Here is a 25,980-nt window from a genome sequence, read left to right as displayed (position 1 = left end):
AATGCTTCTACTTACCTCATGGCTCAGACAATTAAAGGAGTTAATATAATGGACCAAATAGACATTCAGTAGCCGTAAATTTTATTTATCTGATTTTCCTTCTATTTAAAACTTTTTTTTTTTTACTATGTTAAAGCATAATAAAACATCTATAGGTACTATGCATAGGATTCTTGACAAAGTTCCTGCTTTTAAGGAGGTTGATAGATCTCCATTAGTGTGCCGTTGTATGTCATTCGGTGTATCCTCTTGGAAGGATTAGTGGTAAATGATCACTTCCTGTGGACCAGGAACTTGGCATTTCACCATACATCCTCCCAACAGCACTGAGAGACAAACACTATAGCTATTGCACAGGAAAAAGAGAAAAGCCAGACTCAGATTGGGAGAAAAGGCTTGCTTGGGATCCCGCAGCTGGTATGTTGTAGGAGAGGGAATTTAACTTACAGATTCTAAATCTCATGCTTCTATTTCCCCTCTGTGTCTCCTCCTTGCAAGCCTGTCTTAGCCAAATTATCTGCAAATAAGGTCTGCAGTGGTGTTTGCTAAATTTGCATTCTCTCGGTTGAGCCCAGCCTGTGGAGTGACTGAGTCCTCAGTAGCTAGTTTTGGAAGATAAAACAGCCTAACTTCTCACACCAGACTTGTCCAGGGAAAATCTATAGCTTTTTCAACAGCTGTAAATACTCACTAGGTGGTCCTTCTCCCCTGGTTCTTCTCTTTTATACCACTCAGGGAGCCTGCTCCTGCAGCATTGATGTGTATTTCATAATAGAATCCAGGTTTCCCAGAGAGATAAAGCCTCAAGGAACTATATCATAAGCCACCCCACATTTCTCCATCTCTTAGCTCAACTATAAGGCAGAATAAATCTAGTAGTTTTGTTTATTAATAGCTGTCAATCAGAGTAGCAAGATGTCTGTACTCTGAGTAGCTTCTAAGATCAGTTGAGAGCTACTGACTTGTATGTCCTATTTCATAGTCATTCTAAACACCTACTTTCACTGAGAAAAATCACAGGTGAATTCATGGCTACTCTTTACTTTTTCTCTGTGTGTTTTCCTGTCTTTGTAGGTATTTTTTTTTTCCTCTCTGTCTAAAGAGTCTCTTGATGAGAGTGAAAGAGGAGGATGAAAAAGCTGGCTTAAAACTCAACATTCAAAAAACTAAGATCATGGCATCTGGTCCCATCACTTCATGGCAAATAGATGGGGAAAAAGTGGAAACAGTGACAGATTTTATTTTCTTGGGTTCAAAAATCACTGCAGACAGTGGCTGCAGCCATGAGGTTAAAAGACACTTGCTCCTTGGAAGAAAAGCTACGACAAACCTAGACAACATATTAAAAAGCAGAGACATCACTTTGCCAACAAAGATCTGTGTGGTCAAAGCTATGGTTTTTCCAGTAGTCATGTAGGGATGTGAGACCTGGACCATAAAGAAGGTTGAGCACCAAAGAAATGAGGCTTTCAAGCTGTGGTGCTGCAGAAGACTCTTGAGAGTCCCTTGGACAGCAAGGAGATCAAACCATTCAATCCTAAAGGAAATCAACCCTGAATATTCAATGGAAGGACTGATGCTGAAGCTGAAGCTCCAATCCTTTGGCCACTTGATGTGAAGAACCGACTCACTGGAAAAGACCCTGATGCTGGGAAAGATTGAGGACAGGAGGAGAAGGGGCAACAGAGGATGAGATGGTTAGACGGCAGCACTGACTCAACTGACATGAGTCTGAGCAAGCTCCAGTAGCTAATGAAGGACGGAAGTCTAGACAGAGAAATCCATGGGGCTGCAACGTGTCGGACATGACTTAGCAACTGAACAACAATCTCTGTCTCTCCAAACTGCATAGTTGAGTTGCTTGCTATGCATTATGTGCATTTTATTTTGAGGAGAGCAGATACATGACAACATACCCTTGATTTTGAAGTTTGACTATCTCAATCCACTTCGGGGCTTCTTTTCTTCCACTTATTCCTCTATGTATTTCTGAGTGCTTCCTGCTGGATCCTCCACTTCTCCCATGCTCAGAACTCTACCTGAGGGGACCTCTGTCATATTTCCAATCTCACCCTCTTATATTCTGATGACTCTCTGATCTGAACTTTATCCCAAGATTCTAAGCTTGGGTGAGAACCCAGATACCTTGCTGCCTCCTAAGTAAGATGTACCAAACAAAGTTTAAACCCAGAAGTTTAACCCAGCACTTGGCATCCTTTCCCCAGCCCATCACCTCAAATGAAGTCTTCCTACTTCATCCCCAGGTTCCCAGGCTGGAAAATTAGGAACTACACTGACTTCTTTCATTCTTCCTGTGCAACCTATCAAAGCTCCAAGTTCTATAAATTTTTGCCTTCTAAAAATCTCTGGTATCCATATGTTTCCATTCCTAGTTTCCCAAAATTGTGATATAACAGCTTAAGAGCTGATGTAAGAGCTATTTTTATAAGACTCAGGATTTTGGGTTCCTTGACATAAAAATCTGAGGAATGGAGAGAATGAAGATGAATGTAGGAGAAAAAAATTGTCTTGTAATTCTAGCTCTTCATGTTTGCCTCTTTGGGTCTCAAGCTTCCTCATCCACACAATAGCAATAATATTACTTAATACCTCTATAGCACTTATTGGTGCCAGATATGTTGTAAGTGATAGGTATGGATTAACTCTTTAGCCCTAACAAGTGTCTGAGATAGGTAGTATTATTATCCCCATTTTACAGATGTGTAAACTGAGGTTGCATAACTGTCCAAGTCCATTCAGCTTGTAAGCAATAGAGCTAGATTCTAGCCCTGATGCTCCAGAGTCCTTGACTTAACCACATTTTCCTCAAAGGCTGTTTGGAGGATTAAGTTCATGCGTATAAAGTGCTTAGCACAATGCCGGGTACACAGTAAGTGTCTGATAGCTAATTAACAAACACTGAAAAATAGATTTACAGTCTCACAAGGAACAGAGGGTTTGGGCAGTACATTCCATAAAGAATTTCAGAGAACAAAGTAGCTTTGCTTATTGATTTTATTCCTGCAGAACCCATGGCTGATTAATCCCACACATCTCAGACTAACCTCAGAAATTTGATTCCTGCACCTGTTTACTGGTTCTTATGATGATCAAGCCCTCTCTTTTGGGGGGTAATTAACTGTCCCATATGGATTCAGCTGTCCTGGTCTCTTTCTTCCCCACTCCCTGAGTTTAGGGAGACTCCATCAATTAAATCTCAGGTTACTTAAGGATAACTAATGGGATATGAGTATGTGAGAGTATTTTGGCAGTTCATTGCTTCATTTTTGTATCCATCTATTCATTTACATATTCATTCAACAGAGATTGATCAACTGCTAACTCCACTCTAGCTAGGACTTTCCCTTTGTCCCTCTGTCCCTCTGGTAATCCCCAACAGTCCCCTTGAACTCTGTCTTTTGTTCCCATCTCAAATGTTATTAAAACTTGGTGTCACTACTCTGACATATGGAAGACATATAGAACTCTTTTTACTCATGAAATGTATCCCAATGGCATGATACTATTTTTTTTAAGATCCTGCTGTTCCTAGTTTGAATTTATCTTTAAATTCCTAGATCCTTCTCTTCTTGTTTTTCCTTCACTCCCCCATCACAGGAAGGCAATTCCCTGGAGCCAGGGCAGCTTTTCTTCCCATCCTTCCCTCGCTCCCCCTTTTGTTATTCACAGTGGAGATCTGTGGTGCACTTTATGAAGGACACAGGATAATAACAAAATCGCTGATATTGCTAAAGATAGCTTTTAATGAATCTTTTTTCTGGGTATTATTGGAAGCATTTTCACTGGGTGAGACAGACCTTTTCAAGCTCCAAGAGTTTCACATTTGAAGACTTTACAGCGTTGGGAGAGTTGCTTAGTGTTGGCTTAAAAAAAAATATTTCCTTTGACAAGAGCTAGATCTAACTTGTTAAACTGATTACTTTTTGTTTTTCTGGTTTTATTATTTAAAGAAAAGGCTGTACACTTTCCTGGCTGCAAAAATAGCCGAGATGCATTTCATTTACTTTTCTTTTTTTCTTCCCTGGGCTGTTGACAGCCTGTGCCACTGAGTGCAGCAAAGAAGCCTGTTTTTTCATTAAAATTCAGTCTCCAAGGTAGGCACTGAAGGTTTGTTGGTGGTGCCTTATCTCATTTATAGCGGATTCTGGTTGGAGGAGCTCTGCTTGTCCAGCCCTCTGATCTTTATGGAGATAAACTCAATGGTTACCCTTTACCCATGTTGCCTGTAGAGTGTCAGCTGCTCTGACACCATGACTCAATGGAAGGAGAGCATCAACATGCCCCTTTTTATAGATGAACACTGAGGCTTGCTCATTCTTTATTTATTCAACAAATATTTATTGAGGACCAACGATGTGCTGGGCATCATTCTAGGCTCTGGCAAAATAGCAAGTGAAGAAAACAGACAGAAATTCCTGCCCATGAGGAGTTTAAGTTTTCATGGAGTGAGGCAGAAACTAAATGATAAATATGTGCTATGTAGCACATCTGATAGTGACAAGTGCTATAAAAAATAAATCAGAACATTGCATAGGAGGACTTAGGGGTTGTAATTTTTTTGGAGAATGGTCAAGGAAAGCATCATTAAAATGATAGCTTTTTTGTTACATTTTAAAAATTAATTTTTATTGGAGTATAGTTGATTGACAATGTAGTGTTAGTTTCTGCTGTACAGCAAAGCGAATTCATTACACATAAACATATATTCACTCTTTTTTAGATTCTGTTCTCATATAGGTCATTACAGAGTATGGAGTAAAGTTCCCTATGCTGTACAGTATGTCCTTATCAGTTATCTATTTTATATATAGTAGTGAGAAGGCAATGGCACCCCACTCCAGTACTCTTGCCTGGAAAATCCCATGGATGGAGGAGCCTGGTAGGCTGCAGTCCATGGGGTCGCTAAGAGTTGGACACGACTGAGTGACTTCACTTTCACTTTTTCACTTTCATGCATTGAAGAAGGAAATGGCAACCCACTCCAGTGTTCTTGCCTGGAGAATCCCAGGGATGGGGAAGCCGGGTGGGCTGCCGTCTATGGGGTCGCACAGAGCTGGACACGACTGAAGCGACTTAGTAGTAGAAGCAGTAGCAGTAGTGTGTATGTGCCAGTCTCAAGCTCCCAGTTTATCCCTCCCTGCCTTTCCTCCTTGGTAATCATAAGTTACCATCCATGACTCTATTTCTGTTTGGTAAATAGGCTCATTTGCACCATTTTTTCAGATTCCGCATATAAGTGATATCATACGATACTTGTCTTTCTCTGTCTGACTTCACTCAGCATAACATTTCTCTGTCTGACTTCCTTCAGTATAACTTCACTCAGTATAACAATTCCATCCAAATGGGATATTACTCAGCCAAAAACAAGGTACAAAATAATGCCACTTGCAGCCAAATGACAGCACTTGAGTAAAGACTTGCTGGAAAGTGAGAGAGCTGGTGCTATCTGGGTGGCGGGGAAGAGGTTTTAGCAGAGGAAGCAATCATCACAAAGGTCCCGGGACCAGCATATGTGGCTTGGTGTGTGGAATTTCAGCAAAGAGACCAGAGTGGCTGCAGACAGCTGAGCACGGCGGAAGGAGCTAGGTGATGAGGTCGGGGAGCTGACCCAGGTCATGAGGGATTTGGGGGACCATTGTAAGTAGTTTGGCTTTTTTTGCTGGGAGAGTCAAGGAGGCATCAGGGGATTTTAATAGGAGTGGTAGGAACTGACTCATATAGATTGCAACCAGGACACAGGTCTTTCCATTCTAAACCCTTTGCTGTTTTCCTTATTCTGATACTGCTTCCTCCTTCTCATATTTCAGTATCATTTTCTATTTCTCTTCCTGTCTGATCCATGAGACCATAGCTCCTCAAAGAAGAAGGCTGAAGCTTGATCTTCTGAGTATATTTCCTAGTTCTCATCTGATACAAGCACTCCACAAAGACTTATAAAATAGACCAATTTCTGTACCTGAGAAAAAAGAAGGACTAGCTTTATCAAAAAGAGACATTAAGATAAATTCTTTTCTATACCAAGGAAGAAAAAACAAGACATATACAACCATAAAGCAGAAGCATGACATTTCCTTTCAACACATTTGAGTATTTTTCACCTGCAGATGAAATTTAGATAAATAATAATCCCAGCATAATCATTTTATATTTGTCTTTAAACATTTAATATTGGAACATAGCACATTCCCTGCATTTCTATAGATCATTGGTTGCTGCTGTGTTCAGTTACTTGGTCATCTCTGACTCTGCGACCCCATGGACTGCAGCATGCCAGGCCTCCCTGTCCATCACCAACTCTCAGAGTCCACCCAAACCCATGTCCATTGAGTCAGTGATACCATCCAGCCATCTCATCCTCTGTTGTCCCCTTCTCCTCCCGCCTTCAATCTTTCCCAGCATCAGGGTCTTTTCCAGTGAGTCAGCTTTTCACATCAGGTGGCCAAAGGATTGGAGTTTCAGCTTCAGCATCAGTCCTTCCAATGAATATTCAGGACTGATTTCCTTTAGGATGGACTGGTTGGATCTCCTTGCAGTCCAAGGGACTCTCAAGAGTCTTCTCCAAAACCACAGTTCAAAAGCATCAATTCTTGGGCACTCAGCTTTCTTTATAGTCCAACTCTCACATCCATACACGACTACTAGAAAAACCATAGCCTTGATTAGATGGACCTTTGTTGGCAAAGTAACATCTCTGCTTTTTAATAAGCTACACAGAGGTCAATAATTTGTCCACAGTTTCAGTTAAATAGGAGAAGAAGAGAGATCCTTGCCCACTTCTGCCAGACTCTTTCTCCCACACCACCTGGCAGGTCAGGTTCCTCACTGAGCTCCTGATTTAATGTGGGATGAGATGTATATAAGTATGTATATAGATGTATATAAGTATAATGTATATAAGTATAAGATGAGATGTATATAAGATGTGATGTATATAAGTATAATGTACTTACAACGGGTTATCATAGATATATGCTAATGAACCAGAGGTAGCCTCCAAGAAAGAATAATTAAATCTATCATTGTTGATCAGAAAGAATTTCACTGAAGAGTTAACCCTGGAAAGAGGAATTTTCCATATACAGAAAGTATGAAAGGGCATTTCAGAAAAACAGAATATAATGTGCAAAATCCCAGAAGTAAGAAACAGTAGAACATACACAGAAATGCCCAGAAATGTGGTGAGGAGGGCACGCAAGAGGCAGGGGATTAGGCTGGGGCGCAGGAGACAGACAAACAAAACAGACCTTCGCCATCAAGAGTGGTCTGGGCTCGGTATTATAAGTCAGTTGACCTCAATCCTGGCTGCACATCAGGACTGCCTGGGCTTTAGTTTTATGTTGTATGGTTTGTCTTGTTAAATATGAACCACAATTCAATTGGATTAGAATCTCTGCAGGTGGGGCTTGGGTAATTCTAAGGTGCTGCCAAGTTTGAAAACTACTATTATAAGAGAAATTAACATATTGTCAAATGTAGAATAAAATTCACACCCTTTATAAGAAGCAGAAGGGGAGCTTCAGCATGGGATCAGTGATACGATCCCTCTTGGGGCTATGTGAAAGTGTATTGTGGGGGAGGCATATAACCAGGAGTCAGAGGATCAGAGCAGATGAATTTGTGCTGGTTGCGATATCATAGGGGGAGGAGTGGTTGCCTGGAACTGTGGTCCCCAAACTTTGCTGTATGTTAGAATAATCAGGGAGCCTTGGGAATGCCTATGACTGGGTATCACCCTCAGGCAATTAAATCAAATTCTCTGATGGAACCCAGACATCCCCCACTCTGGGTGAGCTGACTGTGTAGCCAAGTTTGAGATCCGGTGCTTTAGAACCTGTAGACCAGCAGCATCAGTACAGCCTGAGTGCTTGTTGGAAATGCTGAGTCTCAGGCCCCACCCAGAGCTACTGAATCAGAATCTGTACTGTGACAAGATTCCACAGTGACTCGTATGCACATTACAAGTCAAGACATGCTATTCTAGAGACATTTTAAAATATTAACAAGAGTAGGTAGCTAAGCTTCAAAAAATGATTGTGTGGCTTCTCAGGTGGCTCAGTAGTAAAGAATCTGCCTGCCAATATAGGAAATGCAGGAGACTCAGATTCGATACCTGGGTAGGGAAGATCTTGCAGAGGAGGAAATGGCAACTCACTCCAGTATTCTTTCCTGGAGAATCCCATGGACAGAGAAGCCTGGAGGGATACAGTCCATGGGGTTGCAAAGAGTCAGACACCACTGAGCACTCACAAATGATTCTATATTTTAGGTATAGAATAGTATGTTAAATTCTCTTTAATCTGCAACTGTATGTTGGAATTGGTCACTTGCAGTCTGTGTTGCTTGATTGTTTACCTGCATGTCTTGACTTGTAATGTGCACATGAATCACTGTGGAATGCTGTATGACTGGTTATATATATATATATTTTTTGTATTGTCTGTGTTTGTCTGATGCTGTGTGGGTCATGCTTGTCTATGTTTAGGAGCATGTATGAGGTAGGCTGTTCTGTGTGTGCATGTGTTCAAGGGATTCTAACTGTGTGTGTGTTCAAGGGATTCTAACTCTGTGTGTGTGTGTGTTGTGTGTGGGGGTGGGTGTGTTCATGTTTGCCTTCAGAGTTTCTCTAGGTGGTGCCGCTATAGGCCAGCAATCCCCAACCTTTTTGGCAGCAGGGCCCAGTTTTGTGGAAGACAAATTTTCCATAGATATGGTGGGGGGGATGATTTCAGGATGATTCAAGTGCATTATGTTTATTGTGCACTTTATTTCTATTGTTATTACATCAGTTCCACCTCAGAGAATCAGGCATTAGATCCCGAAGACTGGGGACTCCAGCTATAGGCATTGTGGATGCGCTGATTCTGGATGGGGCTGTAAAATAAGTTGAACAGGCACACAGAGTATTGTAGCACCCACAGGTCATAGGATAATCAAAACTGTCCCCCTACACCCATTTCCAGATGCTTCCTGGAGGGTTGAGGATCACTGCATATGATAGAGTAGACTGGATACTTGTATGCAAATTCTAAGTGACTCTGTAGCAGAGTAAATCTTTGTGTGGAGCATGTGTTGGGGTGGGAGATAGCAATGACTTGTGTCTATGGAAAGAGCTCTTTGTGCCTCTGTGTGTGTGCATGCATGCGCATATCCATCACTATATGTGCCTGTTCCTTTGTAGTCCTGAGCTTGGCCCAGATTATGGATAACAGACACACTGTGGGGTCATTTGGGCTCACACACATGCTCTCACCCTAGAGACCAGTGGCCACATGAAGCCAGCCTCACAGGACCAATCACACATCTGACAAATTTCACACAAAGTCACACAAATACACACACCACAGGTATCCTCCCCGTCCTTTTCCATGCGCATCATCTCAGACACAGCCGGGTACCAGCACACAGAGCTCTGCATGCATTCACACCTGGATACTCACAGACCCAGCCAGGCGAGCGTTTTGGAAGAGACCCCCAGAGGAACATGAACTTCAAGCAGATTCTACATAACAAGCCTCAAAGGGAAGCGTGGGTCTTGTTGTGCTGTGAGTGACCTTGAAAACATTGCTTCTAATCCTCCATTTGGAAAACAGAAAGGGCTTTCGCTGAAGGATAGGACAAAGGGAGGCATCAAGTAGCAGAGACTGGTGAGTGTCTACCCGAGAGAGGGAACCCCTGGATACAGACATGAAACCCACCTTCCTTTCTCTCCCTGTGCCCAGCCTGCTCCCTTGACACACTCCAATTAATTCAGTCTCATTTTGTGTCACTTCTCATGTCTAAAAGTGTATCTCGGGAAGCCCAGATGAATCTTGCCCGCTGCTTATGGCTCTCTCCTGCACTAACAGCTCTGTTCTCTGAAGATGAGGATGCTATGAGCGCATTTCTTGATTTTTCTTTCACAAGAGGCTAAAATACCCAATTATCGTTACATTGACTATACACCACTGGAAGAACAGATGCTCCAAAACAAGAAACAATCTCCCTATTTTTTATATTGAGTTTCAAAATAGCATGTCCCCAGTTGGTTTGAAAGTTAAATAGATGCTGTTCACACACAAATATTCAGATTCATTCAAAAACCCAGACAAAGAAGCACACACAGACAGTCTCAGAAACACTGCCTCTCAGTCCCTCCAACATGGGGTACAGCCATAGACCCCAGTGTATATACATAGGTAGGGCTCAGAGGCTTGTATTAATACATTGTAACAATGGCGTATAGAAACATACATCATCAGACGCAGGCACACATCCGGCTGTGAACAGGTCCATTTCCTGGGCCGCTGAGGCTTTCGCTTGAAGAATGGGAGGTCATAGAAAACCTACAGAATGGCCAGTCCACCAGTGAGAGTGGACGAGCATCATCTCCATGGTGACAGGTAATTTGGGTGTTTAAGAAAGTCAAACTTGAGTCCCAGTGGCAAAGAAGTGGAGCCTATCAGAAGAGGGGGTTGCAACAAAGAGAGTAAGGTTTAAAACTTTTTTGTCCCTCTACCCTTTAAACAATTGTTTGTGAGCCTATCTGACTGAGGGGGTATGTTTTTTTCTTCCACAGTCTTTGTCTTAGCAATTGCTGATATTAATTTGTGGATACAATGAGAGCAAAGAGATACTCGGCCATGGCAGTAAGTGCCTAGCTCTTGCTGGAAAAGCCTATCAGAGTCATTTTTTCCTGCTGAAAGCTGAGGGGCTGTGGTCAGTGCTGACTTCATTATACTTTCTCTTGGTTGGTTATTTATCAGAGAAAGGTCTGGCAGGACTGAACTGGGTAAATGCAGGAGAGAGGAGAGAGATGTATCTCGGTAGAGAGACAGAGAAAAGGAGAGAGAAACACAAAATTATCATCTCTTCCCCTTTCCAAATGCCCCATAGAGTCGAGAACTAGGGAAGAGACAGAGCTTTGGAAGGAAAAAAAAAACAGAGGAAAAGAGAGTGGGGAAGAGACAATATGAGAGATGGAAAGAGAGTCAGAGGGACAGAGAAAGTGAGAGAAAAGTCTCTGTGTATGAGAATTGCTTATGAGACAAACATAAGATGTTTGTGAAAAAGATCACAATATGAGACAGAGTGGAGATGGAGTTGGGTGTGTGTGTTGGGGGGAATGTTTGTGTGTGTGTGTGTGTGTGTGTGTGTTTATAGGCACACGTGCCCTTGCACAGGCAAATCAGCCTTAGACTAGAAGAGACAGTAGGGAAAGAAGGGCAGGGGAAAATGCAAAAAAGAGCATGTACAAGTGAAGAGCAAAGACTAGAAATTCTGTGTGTTGGTATGAATGTGTCCATGAACATGAGACAGAGGGAGAGAGGCAGAGGTTTTCGATGATATTGTTTGAGCACTTGTATTCAGTCCTTCCTGAACCTAATATATTCTTGAATATGTCAATTATATGAATCAGTTGAATCCCTTTTTATTTGGGTTGGGTCCTGTTGTTGTTGAAGCTAGTTTGAACTGGCTTTTCTATCACTTCCAGATAAAATGGTCCTGCTTAACATATGCCATGTTCTATTACAGAGCCACGCTTCTGGGTAAGTTGTCATTGTTGTTTTTAACCTAGAATGTCTTTCCTGCCTTCTCTAATGGATGCATCATTTTTTCATCTTTTAAGTGACAGTTCAAATGTCACCTCTTCAGTCAACCTTTCTTAGACTCTCCCAGAAAGTTACTTCCTCCTCCCTGTCCACCAGCCTCTTCAGCAAACCATTGATCCCAACTGGTACTAAATCTCCCACGCTGGATTGAGGCCAGAGTTATTCTCGTTTGCTTCTCTCCCTCCATGAAACTAGTGCAATGTTTGCAGCAACGTGAATCCAAATGCTTTCTTCTCCACTTCCTACTCCTCTTCCTGCTCCTCTCCTTCCTCCTCCTCCTCCTTCTTCTGAATGATTTTTACCTGAAGCACAGTGTCTAGCTAAGAGTTACTGGAAAAAGAAGTGGCTTAAGAACATATTCACAACATCTGGCCATCACAGAGGATAGCCTAGCAGGCTGATGGGGAGCCTAGCTCACCTAAGTAAACACACTAATTATGAGACAGGCTGGGGCTGGGACCCCTTGCTGAAAATGCTGCAACGGTTGCAACTGGACAAATGTCTCCTTTGGTAACACAATACGAAGAAATTGTAAGGGACTAAAGATAATTGCATGCATGAGCAGTTGGGGTAAATTATGGGCAAAAAGATACAAAAAGGCTAAGAAAAACCCAACTGCCACATCTGAAAAGACAGGAGAAAAAAACTGGGTATTGGGAGCAAAAGCAGGGTACTCTGCATGCCCTCTGCAGTCAACACCACAAAGCCACCTGTGCCTAAACCAGCCTGGCCCCCGGACTCACCCTTACCCTCATCCCATATAGGGAACCAGCTCTCCCCACCTTGGGGAGTGAGCTAGGGAGACTGTTATTTGCTTTTGCTCCCTCCTGCAAGTACAGGAGCCCCAGTAAAGCCTTGCCTGAATTTCTTGTCTGGCCTCTTGTCAATTTCTATTGATTGAGGAAGGCCAAGAACCTCGGTTAGGATCAATTAGAAGCTATATGACTCAGAAGTCAGGGTCTCTGAGAACTTATGAGAAACAAAGAGAGTCTACAGGAAATTGTAACTTAAAATTTTCTGAAGCCCAATCAGCACACTTTAATCCCAGTGCTGGTCTCGTGAGGAGCTGAGCCTTCAAAGCTGAGTCCTCCAGTTCCTGTGTCATTTTCTAGGACAGCAGTAATCAGACAGACCCTATCAGGGTCATTCTCGCATAACTTCTTGCTCTAATAATAGTTCCTATTACTTGATTTTGGATTCAGATTTTGTCCTTCAGCCCCTGTGGTTTTTAGGATGTGTAATCCATCAAGATCTTAGACTTGATCTTTCCTCCTCTTCTCTTGGTCTGTGTCCAACTTGACCTACATCCCTGCAGGCTTAAAATGGGAAGTAAAACAAGAAAGTTACTGTCCTCAGTAGCCATTGTCTACTTTGTCCATACCTTCTAGGGTAGATTTCAGAATTGAGTTAAAAAGTGTTTACGGATTCCTCTGTTAATGGACGTCGTTGCTTCCATCTTTGCATGTGAAAGTCTCTCAGTCGTGCCCGACTCTGCAACCCCATGGACTGTAGCCTGCCAGGCTCCTCTGTCCATGGTATCTCCAGGCCAGAATTACTAGAGTGGGTAGCCGTTCCCTTCTCCAGGGGATCTTCCCAACCCAGGGATCGAACCCAGGTCTGACACACTGCAGGCAGAGTCTTTACCATCTGAGCCACAAGGGAAGCCCTAGTGCTGCAATGAACACTGAGGTGCATGTATCCGTTCAAATCTTGTTTTCTCTAGGTATATGCCCAGGAATGGAATTTTGGGATCATATGGTAGCTCTCTTTTTAGTTTTTTTTTTTTTTTGTAATTTATTTTTTTAATTGGAAGAAAATAACTTTAAGATGTTGTGTTGGTTTCTGCCATACAACAATGCAGTTCAGCCATAATTATACATATATGTCACATCCCTCCCTTGCCTCCCCACACCCCATCCCTCTAGATCATCGCAGAGCAGGACATTGAGCTCCCTGTGTTATATAGCACCTTCTCACCAACTATCTGTTTTACCACATGGTAGTGTGTATATTTGATGATACTCTCTCCATCGGTCCGACTCTCTCTTTCCCTTACTGTGTCCACAAGTTCATTCTCTACATCTGTGTCTCCATTCCTTCCCGTGAATATCATTTTTCTAGATGCCATATATGTGTTAATATATGATATTTGTTTTTCTGTTTCTGACTTACTTCATTCTATATAACAAACTCAATATTCAACCACCTCATTAGAACTGACTCAAATTCATTCTTTTTCTTGGCTGAGTAATATTCCATTGTATATATATATATATATGTACCACATCTTCTTTATCCAGTTATCAGTTGATGTACATCTAGGTTGCTTCCATGTCCTAGCTATTGCAAATAGTGCTGTATTTTTAGTTTTTTAAGGAACCTCCATACTGTTCTCCATAGTGGTTGCACCAATTTCATTTCCACCAATAGTGCAGGACCTAAAGATGTTCTACTAAGTGAAGTAAGTCAGACAGAGAAAGACGAATATCATATGATATCTCTTATAGGTGGAATCTACAAAAAAAGAGGTACAAGTGAACTTATCTATAAAACTGAAACATTTTTATATGTAGAAAACAACCTTATGGGTATCAAGGGGTTAGGTGAAGGAAGGATAGATTGTGAGACTGGAATTGAAATATATACATCCACCAGGCTCCTCTGTCCATGGAATTCTCCAGGCAAGAATACTGGAATGGGTCGCCATTACCTTCTTCAGGGAAGCTTCCTGATCCAGGGATCAAACCTGGGTCTCCTACATTGCGGGCAGATTCTTTACTATCTGAGCCATCAGAGAAACCCTGAAATATATACACTGCTGCTGCTGCTTCTAAGTCACTTCAGTTGTGTCCAACTCTGTGCGACCCCAGAGACGGCAGCCCACCAGGCTCCCCCGTCCCTGGGATTCTCCAGGCAAGAATACTGGAGTGGGTTGCCGTTTCCTTCTCCAATGCATGAAAGTGAAAAGTGAAAGTGAAGTCACTCAGTCGTGTCTGACTCTTAGTGACCCCATGGACTGCAGCCTACCAGGCTCCTCCATCCATGGGGTTTTCCAGGCAAGAGTACAGGAGTGGGTTGCCATTGCCTTCTCCAAATATATACTCTACTATATATAAAATAGATAGCTAATAAGGACCTACTGTATAACACAGGGAATTCTACTCAATACTCTGTAATGACCTGTACAGGGAGAGAAGCTTAAAAAAGAGAGGATGTTATGGACTCTGTGAGAGAGGGAGAGGGTGGGAAGATTTGGGAGAATGGCATTGAAACATGTAAAATATCATGTATGAAACGAGTTGCCAGTCCAGGTTCGAAGCACGATACTGGATGCTTGGGGCTGGTGCACTGGGACGACCCAGAGGGATGGAATGGGGAGGGAGGAGGGAGGAGGGTTCAGGATGGGGAACACATGTATACCTGTGGCGGATTCATTTTTATATTTGGCAAAACTAATACAGTTATGTAATGTTTAAAAGTAAAATAAAATAAAATTAGCCTTGAGGATAAGAAAATAAAAAAAAAAAAGAGAGGATGTGTATAACTGATTCACTTTGCTGTACAGAAGAAGCTAACACAATATTGTAAATCAACTTTACTATAATCAAAAATGTTTTAAAGTTGTTACAGAGTCAACATAAGGAAAAGTGCCCATCTGCCTTGGTGGCCACTTAAGGACCACATATGAGTCAAAGTTGAAAGGGAGACTCACTACATGAGTGATTAAAGAGAAAACCAATAAGTGTAGAGAAATTGTCAGCATGGGAGGCTGAGATGCTTCAGTCTCAGCAGCTCCTTTTTCTGCAAATCTTGATCTGTTTTGGTTTCTATCATGATTCCATAAGCCCCACCCTCCCCTGAGCAATCTTGCCATTAAACGCAACACTTTTATTAGCAGGATTGAAGTGGCTCTGCTCTTTTAAACCAAGAGAACAGGACTGAAACTGCCAACAAGGAGAGTTTTGTTTAGATATTACTCTTCTTTTGGGAAGATAATGGTAGTTACAGCAATGGGACAGGTGGGAAGAGGCTAAATCCAGAGCCTGGTAAAGACCTACATAATTTTGCAGAATAAGATCTGGAGGAGACGGTTCATTTGCAAAGGCCAGCTCTGGATTTTCTTCCAGATTTGTGACACGTTGTGTTCCAAGAGTCCAAGAATCTCCATCACCCCTTGAAACAGTGAGAAAGCCCAGTAGTGACAGAGCTGAGAGGAGGCAGACAGCCAAGAAACAGCTGAGTGTGCTAGGTGTGCTCAGGCGCTTAGTCCTGGCCGACGCTCTGCGACCCCATGGGCTGCAGCCCGCCAGAATCCTTTGCCCATGGGAGTCTCCAGCCAAGGATACTGGAGTGGATTGCCATTTCCTTCTCCAGGGGATCTTCCCAAACAAGGGATCAAACTCACGTCTCCTGCGTCTCTTGCATCAGCAGGTGGATTGTTTACCACTACACCACATGGGAAGCCCCAAGTAGCTAGTTAAAAGCCTATTAAAATCTTCTCATTGCATTTTTCTAATCCTGAAGTGGGTATAGTGAGTAGGAGATAGTTTAAGGCAAGAGATATTTAATTATCTTGATGGTGAAATTCACGGTTGAAGGGAGAACTGGACAGTGAGGCAGAGACCAAGGCAGAAAAAAATGAATCCTATAATCTGAACTAAAATGGATGAGGTTAGGGGGACAATGTAGGACTAACATGACGGATCTGTTATTAGCAGGCAGCTGGGTTGCCTGGGGCCAAAGTTGTTCATAAAGGATATTATGGAAGCAGCACAAAAGGTACCCTGAGTCACCCAATTCTAGAGTCCAGTTGGGTAAACTTAATGTTGAGACTCATCCATTCAGAGGTCTCTGGCTCTTGTTTCAAAGACTAGGACAAGAGTGAGCTTAGAGTGAAGAAAAGGGGAGTTGAGACATATTCTGGCTGACCAAGAAGGTTTTGAAAATCTATTAATATAAGCAGAAGAAAGAGAGCTCTATGTGTCTCAGCAAGCCTTGCCCTTTCTGGAAGATTCTAACAATTCTATAAGAGCTTCAGCTTTTTGTAATTAAAGCACCAACTATCAGAGCAAGAGTGCAGTCAGACACGCCCATCTGTGGCCAGGACCTGCCCTTTCCCATCTGGAAAACAGCGTTTCTGAGCCCAGAATGCATTTGGATGGATTAGTTTAACTTGCTAAACCTTGGTTCATGAGATTGTGCATTTGAATTTTATAATATGGAAAATTAATTTCTTAAGTTATTAGGAGAGGGAAATTCAATAGGATTAATTCTCCTGGTTCAAAAATAATCAGAGGTCACCATGGCAACGCACATCAATGGAGCAATACAAATACACAATGAATGAAACATTTTCCTATGTTTAGCTGTTTATGCAAGGCCTCTCTCCTCTCTGCCCTGATGGCATTTGCATGGGTGCCTGAATCCCCCATGGTCTCTATAACTAATGAGTGTGGGTGGGGTGGTCATATCCAAGAGCCACAGAGATAGAAGTTGAAAGTCTCGCTTGGAAACAGAGCTTCATCTGGCTTATGTCCTCATCTCCAGGGGATTAGAGGGTAAGGCTTGGAGAAAATACCAGCTATTTCTCAAAATTCACGAGAAGGCTATGGAAATGAAACCAGCAATGGCACAGCTTCAGATCATTTCCTGGATGCCAAATGCAACTCTTTGCAAATTGGAGAAACACAGGCTCAGAACTTGTGTAGAGGGATTTCAAGGTTGAGGGCTCCTGGCTGGCTGATATGAGAAGACCAAGGGACACTGATCCCCTTTCTGGCCTGGACTGAGCTGGCACAGGAGAGGGTTTCTCTGGATCCCAAATTCTATTTTCATGAAAGGCAGTATGGCTGAGTGATTGAAAGCTTCTCCTCAAGAGTTAGCCAGTCTGGGTCCAGATGGTAGCTCCACCACTTCTAACCTTGGATAATTTGTGTCTCTGATGCTTGTTCTAATCATCTGTAATATTGGGGGGGGTGTGTTATCTGTGTAAAGTAGGGTAATATGTGTTCAGCTGATAAGGTTGTTGTGCATATTCTATTAAATAATAAATGCAAAACACTTAGCATGGTGTCAGACACATGGTAAGCAGTTTTTCTCCTTCAAACAGGAGTGTAAACTAAAGGGATTTCTCCCACTCTGGATCCAAACAAGAAGTATGATTGAGAAGGAGCAGCTGGCCAATGCAAATATAGCTCATGCCTTCTACTCCATATATAATTTACATATGGACTTCCCTGGTGGCTCAGTGGTAATGAATCCACTTGCAATGCAGGAGACTTGCAGGAGATGCAGGTTGGATCCCTGAATTGGGAAGATCCTCTGGAGAAGGAAATGGCAACCTACTCCAGTATTCTTGCCTGGAAAATCCAATGGCCAGAGGAGCCAGTGGGCTACAGTTTGTGGGGTTGCAAAAGAGTCGGACATTAATGAGCAACTAAACAACAAAAGAATTGTAGTACTATTAGGAGACATGGTTTAGGTGTTATTCACACCTCAGAAACCTGGATTCCATATTTATGCATTAATATACATTATTTGTTTTTCTCTTTCTGACTTACTTCACTCTTTATAATAGACTCTATGTTCAGCCACCTCACAACAGTGGACTTGAATTAATTCCTTTTTATGGCTGAGTAATATTCCATTGCATATATATACCACAACTTCTTTATCCATTCTTCTATTGATACACATCTAGGTCAATTCAATGTCCTGGCTATTGTAAATAATGCTGCTATGAACATTGTTGTACAGTGGAAACCAGCACAACATTGTAAAGCAATTATTCTCCAATTAAAAAAAAAAAGAACCTGAAGAGTCTTTGCACCCCCGAACACACTCTGAATCATTAGAGTGATGCTTTGACAAGGCAAACTGCTACAGACACGGACAGACTGAGCTCAGAATGAGAAAGAAGGTCTTCCCCTGCCCTTGTCCCTTGCCCCATCTGAGCTGGCATCTTATTCTCATTCTGTGACTAGTCCTCCATAAAAATTTGGAGCATGTGAACAAAAAGTGGTGAGGCAACTAGAATCAATATGAAGAGCAATAGAAGGTACTGAATTATATCTATCAATCAAGCAGTCATTCAATCAACAATCAACCAATGAGTTTGACTTGGCATATATATTATGGCTCAAAGAATTGTCATGGAGAAAATGTAACATATAAGGGGAGGGGGACTTTAGAATTTCCCCCCTTGACTTGCTTGCCTCTACACAGCTTCTTGCTCCATACCCCTGCTCAAATCAGTAGAAGTTGGTATTCTGATCTATCTGTGGTTGCTAGTAAGTGGACTCATTGAGTCATAATAGGTACTGCCTGTACATGATGCTCTTTCTTCTTTTTCCCATTCCTTAGGTATACATAAATTAAGATCAACAGCCCCATTGACACCCTGTAATTCTCTTTCTGACTCAATATGAATGAAAGGGCAAGTAGAATTAGGGCTGCTTCAGTGACCTGGCCACGTCTTTCATACAGAAGCTTGTATGAAACATACTTGTGTATGTTCTCAGGGAACATACTTGAGTCCCTGCAAGTGCCTTTCACTGCTGCTGCTGCTGCTAAATCACTTCAGTCCTGTCCGACTCTGTGCGACCCCATAGACAGCAGCCCACCAGGCTCCTCTGTCCCTGGGATTCTCCAGGCAAGAATACTGGGTTCCCATTTCCTTCTCCAAGGCATGCATGCTTGCTAAGTCACTTCAGTCGTGTCTGACTCTGCGATCCCATAGACAGCAGCCCACCAGGCTCTGCTGTCCACAGGATTCTCTGGGCAAGAATACTGGAATGGGTTACCATTTCCTTCTCCAAGCCTTTCACTAGCCGAACTCAACTGGAAGAGAGTCTGGGTGATGCAGTGTGTAGGTTCAGCCTCTTGAGAGTTTCAGATGTAGCTTGGAGAGCTGAAGAATGGTTGGGAAGGACAGTTACAGAACAAACAGCAGAGAGTCTTACTAGAGACCATTGTCTTATTATTTAGATTTAGGGAAAGAAGGGTATGATGGTTAATTTGGTGTGTCAACTTGACTAAGGGATACCCACATAGCTGGCAACATTATTTCTGGAGTGTCTGTGAGGGTGTTTCCAGAAAAGATCAGCATTTGAATCAGTAGATGAGAAAAGGTCAGCATTCTCAGTAGAGTTGGGCAACATTCAATCTGTTAAAACCCTACGGAACAAAAAGGCAGAGGAAGGGTGAATTTGCTCTTTGTTTGAGCTGGAACATCCATATTCTCCTGACCTTGGACATTAGAGCTCCTAGTTCTTAAGATTTCTGACTCAGACTGAGGCTTACACCATCAATGCCCTAATTCTGGGGCTCAGACTCAGTTACGCCACTGGCTTTCTTGGTTCTCCAGTTTGCAGACTGCAGACTGTAGGACTTAGCCTTCATAACCATATGAGCCAATTCCTATAATAATTAATCTCCTATTAGTTCTGTTGAGAGTCCTTTGGACTGAAAAAAGATCAAACCAGTCAATCCTAGAGGAAATCAACCCTGAATATTCACTGGAAGGACTGATGCTGAAGCTGAAACTCCAGTACTTTGACCACCTGATGCGAAGAGCTGACTCATTAGAAAAGACCTTGATGCTGTGAAAGATTGAAGGCAAGAGGAGAAGGGGACGACAGAGGATGAGATGGTTGTATGGCATCACCGATTCAATGGACATGAGTTTGAGCAAGCTCTGGGATATGGTGAAGGACAGGGAAGCTTGGCATGCTGCAGTCCATAGGATCGCAAAGAGATGGACATGACTGAGTGACTCAACAACAATATTGATTCTGTTCCTCTGGAGAATCTTGAGTAATACAAAAGAACATGGTGTTGGGTTTGGAGAATCAAGGTCTTTATTAGGCTTTAAGTATAAGCTGAGAGGTGCAACTAAGACCTCTTTCAATAGAGCTCTGCATTAGGGGGGCAGGCCCTTGTGCAGATATTAAAAAAATGCTGTTTTGATCACATTTATGCATCACTTCCTTAGTGACTTAATGGAGAAACTAGAGGGAATATCATGTTTATATTTGAGCATCCTCTGAGTCCCTGATCATAAGCCATCATTAAACCTAGTTGTGTGTGTGTTAGGTGCTTCAGCCATGTCTGACTCTTTGAGACCCTATGGCCTGTAGCCCACCAGGCTCCTCTGTCCATGGGATTTCTCAGAAAGAATACTGGAGTGTGTTGCCAGTTCAGTGTCAACATAGTGGTTAGCCAGCCTGCTAGCTTTTTGGTAAGAGAGTGGCTTTTCCACTTACCAGTGGGTGATCCTGGAGAAGTCAACCTCTCAATAACTTACTTAACCTCTTTGAGCCTTACTTTCCTCATTTACAGAGTGGCAGTCTTCATTGCGCCAACCTCATATTGCTGCCATGAGAATCCAAATGACGTAATGCAGGCAATATCTTAGGGCAGTGCCTGATACAGTTGGTGCTTGGTAAATGGTGGGATGAGGTGGAAGAGGAGGAGGAGAAATAGGAATAGGAATAAAAGAGAGAACGAGAGAATCGGGCTGCTTAATTACATGTGGTCCAAGGGATTGAGGCAAGACCAGTGGATTCAAGTTACAAAATGACAAGATTTGGTTTAATGTAAGGAGTTGGCTCCCAGTTCCTACCAGCTGTCTAGAAATGGGAAAGTAATGAGCTCCTTGTCACTGACGCTCATTTCAGCGGTAGCAGAGAGCTTCTTTGTTACGGGTGTGACGGTGGCACTTTCTGTACTGAATGGGAAACTGATTAAGGTAAGTTCTCAGTTCATTTCTCCTGACATTTTTCCCGTGAAGCTTGGAGCACCAGATTGAGACAAAATCTTTCCATAGGATGCTGAGTCTTCCAGGGAAGGCCATTCTCTGAAGAGCCTAAATATTTTGGTTCTAGGGGGAAAAATAGTAAAAACTTGCTTCTCACAGGGCATCTCCCTGGAGGGCTTCAAAGAAGCAGCAGTCACTGTGAGTGACACTGTAGGCAGAGGCTGAGGACCTGGGAGAAAAGACAATGACAGTTCTTCAAGACACGGGGACTCTGAGAGCTCTGAAAGTGAAGGGGTGGAGAGAGACTCATTGGATTTGACGCATGGAGCACTTTCTCCCCCGTGTGTGTTGGTGAGGTTCCCTCCCACGGACAACCTCTTGCAAGGCTTTCTGACTTATGTTTGGAATAATTTGCAAGCTTTTCCTAACATTACTTAGGAAGGGGGCTCAGTGGACATCATGTAAGCCACCTTCTCACCCAGGAAGCAGCCTAGACAGGGGTGGGAAGGAATTTATGATAATCACCCAGCTGATAGGTAGAAATTTGGAGAGGAAATAACAAAGGCTGGATGGCAGCTCCGTTCCATTCATGTAAAATAATCTAACATTTATTAAAGGGCTGCAAACACAAATAAAGAGACAAGCGAAGCAAAAAAAAAAAAGCCTCATAGTGTGGTGATGAAAAGCAGAAGTGAGGAGATCAAAACATCTGGGTTCCAATCCCTGCTAACTGTGTGACCTTTGGCAAATCTTTGCTGCTGCTGCTGCTGCTGCTACTGCTAAGTCACTTCAGTCGTGTCCAACTCTGCAACCCCATAGACTGCAGCCCACCAGGCTCCACCGCCCCTGGGATTCTCCAGGCAAGAACACTGGAGTGGGTTGCCATTTCCTTCTCCAATGCATGAAAGTGAAAAGTGAAAGTGAAGTCGCTCAGTCATGTCCGACTCTTCACGACCCCATGGACTGCACCCTACCAGGCTCCTCTGTCCATGGGATTTTCCAGGCAAGAGTACTTGAGTGGGTTGCCATTGCCTTCTCCGTGGCAAATCTCTAAACCACCTCAATTTCCTCCTCTGTCAAATGAGTGTAATAATAGCAACACTTTCATGGGGTTGTTAAGGTAATTATATGAGTTAATATTTGCAGAACTCATAGAATAGTGCTTGGCACATAGTAAGTGATGCATATGTGCTTTTTAAATAAAGGCAAAGGATAAAGTATGAAGAGGGTCAGAAGAATATAATACAGGGAACCTGCAATGAATCTATGGTGAAGTGAGACAAACAACCACTCACTTGCTCCAGCAATGTGGATATAATGCTAAATTTCTCAAGGTTTTGAAATAAATTGGAAACCCAGATATTTTTTCTGGGACTCAGTTTCTTCATCCAACAAATGGGTTTGTTGACTGTTGTATCTCAGCCTAGAATGAAGTTTATGGCAGGTTTGCAGCGAAATGAGTCAAGAAGCAGGGCACCCAGAACATGTCCCTTGCCCTCCTCATAAGAGTAGGCTAGGTTTTTTAGGGACCTCATGGACTTTCTATTCAAATACCATGGAAAGTTATTTCCTGCCTCAGAGAATTGTGAGCCAGAATCAATATCAATAGCTACTCTAACCTGATGGTTCAGATGGTAAATAACAGGTGACCTGGGTTTGATCCCTGGGTTGGGAAGGTCCCCTGGAGAAAGGAATGGCAACCTACTCCAGTATTCTTGCCTGGAGAATACCAGGGGCAAAGCAGTGTGGCAGGCTACAGTCCATGGGGTCGCAATGAGTCGGATATGACTTACACTCTAAAAAGCATCTCTCAAGAGCTGAATGACTCAACACAATGTTTGTTTCTTATTCACTCTTATCTTGGTCCAGTTGAAGTCAGTGGAGGACGGGGTGTCACTCCTTTGGATACCGAACTGCTGACAGAGGCCCTGCCATCTTCAGCTCATGACTCCAGAGGGCTACATAAGCTGGTGACCCAAGGGGAACAAGGAGGAACACTGGGAGGGTTCTAAGGCCAGGCCTGGAAATGGTGAATCACTTCCACCTATATGCCATTGGCTAGGACTCAGTTATGCGGCCCTGCCCCACCTTAGGGGACCAGAGACACAGTCCAGTGATGTGCCCAGGAAAGAGAGACAAAACTCAGATATTGGTAATAACTAGTGTTCTCTGCCACAGAGTCTTTGCATACTCCACCACTCCCCCCCCATCATATCCTGCCTCCTCATTATTCAGCTCTAAACTTCCTTAAACAGAAGAACTCCCGTAAATAGGTCCTCCCCACTGATCACCGCCAGGCATCCCTGGTGGCTCAGCTGGTAAAGAACCCACCTTCCAAAACAGGAGACATGGGTTTGGTCTCTGGGTCTTAAAGATCCCCTGGAGAAGGAAATGGCAACCTGCTCCAGTATTCTTACCTGGGAAACCCCGTGGACAGAGGAGGCTGAAGGCCTATAGTCCATGGGGCCACAAAGAATCAGACATGACTGAGCATGTACATTGCATGGCCCACCACCACATTCTCTACCACTTCAGCTTCTGTCTTCGTAGCTCAAAGCACATTCTGAAATCATCTAATGTATTTATTTATTTATTGTCTGTCCTAGGGTTCTACCTCCTTTCAATCATGGGACCAGGAACCTGGTGTCTTGTTTGCCGACATATTTGCAGCATCTACAACAGTGCAGCTGAGTTCATGCATTCAGAGTTTATTCCAGTCAAGGCAGCCAGAGCCCCTCTGTTTCTGCAGTGATCAAAGAGTTGCAAGGCAGGAATGGAGGTGCAAATGTAAAGAATGGGGTAGACAATGGACTGGTGGACACAGAGCAGGAAGGAGAAAGTGGATGAAGTGAGAGAGTAGCATTGAAACATACGTGTTCAGTTCAATTCAGTTCAGTTGCTCAGTCGTGTCCAACTCTTCTCGACCCCATGGACTGCAGCACACCAGGCCTCCCTGTCCATTACCAACTCCCGGAGTTTACTCAAACTCATCTCCATTGAGTCAGTGATGCCATCCAACCATCTCATCATCTGTCGTCCCCTTCTCCTCCTGCCTTCAATCTTTCCCAGCATCAGGGTCTTTTTAAATAAGTCAGTTCTGCTCATCAGGTGGCCAAAGTATTGGAGTTTCAGCTTCAGCATCAATCCTTCCAATGAACACCCAGGACTGCTTTCCTTTAGGATGGACTGGTTGGATCTCCTGGAAGTCCAAGGGACTCTCAAGAATCTTCTCCAACACCACAGCTCAAAAGCATCAATTCTTTGGCACTCAACTTTTTTTATAATCCAAATCTCACATCCATACATGACTACTAGAAAAACCGTAGCCTTGACTAGATGGACCTTTGTTGGCAAAGCAATGTTCTCTGCTTTTTAATATGCTGTCTAGGTTGGTCATAACTTTCCTTCCAAGGAGCAAGCATCTTTTAATTTCATGGCTGTAGTCACCATCTACAGGGATTTTGGAGCCCCGCAAAATAAAGTTTTACCCTATCTAAAATAGAGAGCTGGTGGGGAGTTACTGTATAACACAGAGAGCTCAACCCAAGGCTCTGTGACAACCTAGAGGGATGGGATGAGGGGGTGGAGGTGGGAGGGAGGTAAAAGAGGGAGGGGATATACGTATACATGTGGCTGATTCACAATGCTGTACAACAGAAACGACCACAACTTTGTAAAGCAAGTATATTCCAATTTAAAAGAAAAGATTGAGCAGACCTCTTAGACCCCGTTTCTTTATTGCCCAATGTCCTTTTATAGCTTAGATCTGCGTGCTGCAAGCTGACCATGGCAGCCAGTGGTATCTGCTCTCCTGTTTCCTGAAGCCAGTTTTCCAGGCTGCATAATTTCATCTGGTTTACAGCACAGTACTTTCTTCTATCCATTCTGTCATTCTGGAATCTGCACAGAGGGTTTTGAATGTTTTTTTTCTATTTTAGGTCTACTTGTTAAGGATCAGGGAAAATGTCAGTGGAGAAGAACTCTAAAGGAGTTGGATGTGTGTGTGTGTGTGTGTGTGTGTGTGTGTGTGTGCATGCATGTGTGTGTCCACTCACAATGTTATATTGGAAAATGACTTATAGGGGTGAATGCAGTGATGAAGGCAAAATAAATCAATTATTTGTGGCTCTGAAAACAAAGAAGCCCTGATTCCACAACAAGTCACTTTTATTTCATGCTTAGGCTGTAGGTGGTTGGCCGTGGGTGGGCTGTGGCTCCGTCTCATGTGTCTTCACATCGCAGGACCACCCAGGCTGAGGGAGCAACTGAGACCAGCCTTCCTTGTGGCAGATGGAAAGTTCCTATAAGAACTTGTAAAACTCTGGCTTGGTGCTGATGTCTGGCCACTTCTCACCTTCCACTGGCCAAAGCAAGGCATACCGAAACCCTTGTGTGGTGTTCTGAGGGCTATGAAGAGCTCCAGTACCATAATTCTTTATGTCTCAGCTCAGAAAGAATTCAGTGAGAAGCAAAGTTGATAGATAAAAAGGGGTGTGTTAGAATAGGATGCTTGCAAGGCTTACAAGCAGGTAGGCAAAAGAATGTTTTGTCTTGAGAATTTATAGCTACAGTTTTATAATCAAAGGAAAAGCAGAGAGGAAGACCTTCTTT

The sequence above is a fragment of the Bubalus bubalis genome, chromosome 24 (assembly GCF_019923935.1).
Source record: "Bubalus bubalis isolate 160015118507 breed Murrah chromosome 24, NDDB_SH_1, whole genome shotgun sequence".
In the NCBI taxonomy this organism is placed as follows: domain Eukaryota; kingdom Metazoa; phylum Chordata; class Mammalia; order Artiodactyla; family Bovidae; genus Bubalus; species Bubalus bubalis.
Note: the sequence above shows the minus strand (reverse complement) of the source record.